Below are 2500 nucleotides of genomic sequence, written 5' to 3'. Positions count from 1 at the left end.
CCATCTAGTAGCTGGTTCCCTCCGAAGTTTCCCTCAGGATAGCTGGTGCTCGTACGAGTCTCATCCGGTAAAGCGAATGATTAGAGGCCTTGGGGCCGAAACGACCTCAACCTATTCTCAAACTTTAAATGGGTGAGATCTCCGGCTTGCTTGATATGCTGAAGCCGCGAGCAAACGACTCGGATCGGAGTGCCAAGTGGGCCACTTTTGGTAAGCAGAACTGGCGCTGTGGGATGAACCAAACGCCGAGTTAAGGCGCCCGAATCGACGCTCATGGGAAACCATGAAAGGCGTTGGTTGCTTAAGACAGCAGGACGGTGGCCATGGAAGTCGGAATCCGCTAAGGAGTGTGTAACAACTCACCTGCCGAAGCAACTAGCCCTGAAAATGGATGGCGCTGAAGCGTCGTGCCTATACTCGGCCGTCAGTCTGGCAGTCATGGCCGGTCCTTGCGGCCGGCCGCGAAGCCCTGACGAGTAGGAGGGTCGCGGCGGTGGGCGCAGAAGGGTCTGGGCGTGAGCCTGCCTGGAGCCGCCGTCGGTGCAGATCTTGGTGGTAGTAGCAAATACTCCAGCGAGGCCCTGGAGGGCTGACGCGGAGAAGGGTTTCGTGTGAACAGCCGTTGCACACGAGTCAGTCGATCCTAAGCCCTAGGAGAAATCCGATGTTGATGGGGGCCGTCATAGCATGATGCGCTTTGTGCTGGCCCCCGTTGGGCGAAAGGGAATCCGGTTCCTATTCCGGAACCCGGCAGCGGAACCGATACAAGTCGGGCCCCTCTTTTAGAGATGCTCGTCGGGGTAACCCAAAAGGACCCGGAGACGCCGTCGGGAGATCGGGGAAGAGTTTTCTTTTCTGCATGAGCGTTCGAGTTCCCTGGAATCCTCTAGCAGGGAGATAGGGTTTGGAACGCGAAGAGCACCGCAGTTGCGGCGGTGTCCCGATCTTCCCCTCGGACCTTGAAAATCCGGGAGAGGGCCACGTGGAGGTGTCGCGCCGGTTCGTACCCATATCCGCAGCAGGTCTCCAAGGTGAAGAGCCTCTAGTCGATAGAATAATGTAGGTAAGGGAAGTCGGCAAATTGGATCCGTAACTTCGGGATAAGGATTGGCTCTGAGGATCGGGGCGTGTCGGGCTTGGTCGGGAAGTGGGTCAGCGCTAACGTGCCGGGCCTGGGCGAGGTGAGTGCCGTAGGGGTGCCGGTAAGTGCGGGCGTTTAGCGCGGGCGTGGTCTGCTCTCGCCGTTGGTCGGCCTCGTGCTGGCCGGCGGTGCAGGATGCGCGCGCCTGCGCGGCGTTCGCGCCCCGGTGCTTCAACCTGCGTGCAGGATCCGAGCTCGGTCCCGTGCCTTGGCCTCCCACGGATCTTCCTTGCTGCGAGGCCGCGTCCGCCTTAGCGTGCTCCTCCGGGGGCGCGCGGGTGCGCGGATTCTCTTCGGCCGCCATTCAACGATCAACTCAGAACTGGCACGGACTGGGGGAATCCGACTGTCTAATTAAAACAAAGCATTGCGATGGCCCTAGCGGGTGTTGACGCAATGTGATTTCTGCCCAGTGCTCTGAATGTCAACGTGAAGAAATTCAAGCAAGCGCGGGTAAACGGCGGGAGTAACTATGACTCTCTTAGCGGGCGGCGCCGACGTGGGCGTGCCCCTGCAGCCGGCTAGGGGTGTGCGTCAGGGTGACCCCCTCTCCCCCCTCCTTTTCAATTTTGCGGTGGACTATGTTTTGAGTCAACTTCCCTCCCACATCGGAGCTCGGATCCTTGGTCGCAGAGTTAACGCTGCGGCCTTCGCAGATGACGTCCTGCTTTTTGCATCGACCGCGAGGGGATTGCAGTCCCTCATCGACGCAGCCGTCGCAGCCCTCGCCCATCTGGGGCTGCAGATCAACGCCCGGAAGTGTTTCACCCTCGCCTTAGTCGCGTCTGGGCGCGACAAGAAGGTGAAGGTCGACGCCGACGTTACCTTCAAAGCGGGCAACGCCACCGTGCCCGCCCTACGTGTGGGTGAAACCTTCCGGTACCTGGGACTGCAATTCTCCACCGCCGGTCGCTGCGTTTTCAACCCACGACGCCACCTGGTGGAGCAGCTGGACGTCATCTCCCGAGCTCCGCTCAAGCCGCAACAGCGCCTCCACGCCCTCACCACCGTACTTCTGCCTGGCCTGTACCATGGGCTGGCCCTCAGCCGCACCCGAGTGGGTGCGTTGAAAGCGGCTGATGTGACCATCCGTGCCGCCGTCAGGAGATGGTTCCGCCTTCCGGCGGACACTCCCCTGGGCTACTTCCACGCTCCTGTAGCCCAGGGAGGCCTCGGCATCCCATCATGCCGATGGATGGGGCCAACACTTCGCCGGTCCCGTCTCCTGGCGCTGAAGAGGATTGGGCCAGCCGCCGACGGTGCAGGCCGGGACGAGGTGCAGCGTGAGATTGAGGTGCTGGAGCGGCATCTTATGTGGGAGGGCCACCTCCTCAAATCGTCGACGCAGGTTGGAGAGAT

The 2500-nt window shown here is 61.0% G+C and overlaps 1 pseudogene; it reads left to right on the top strand.

Annotated features, from left to right (window-relative positions):
- Window positions 1–2500, top strand: part of LOC124746204 — a 6125-nt pseudogene that overhangs the window by 1257 nt on the left and 2368 nt on the right.

Source organism: Schistocerca piceifrons, unplaced genomic scaffold, assembly GCF_021461385.2.
Source record: "Schistocerca piceifrons isolate TAMUIC-IGC-003096 unplaced genomic scaffold, iqSchPice1.1 HiC_scaffold_348, whole genome shotgun sequence".
NCBI lineage: Eukaryota > Metazoa > Arthropoda > Insecta > Orthoptera > Acrididae > Schistocerca > Schistocerca piceifrons.
Note: the sequence above shows the minus strand (reverse complement) of the source record. Positions and strands in the feature narration are given on the sequence as shown.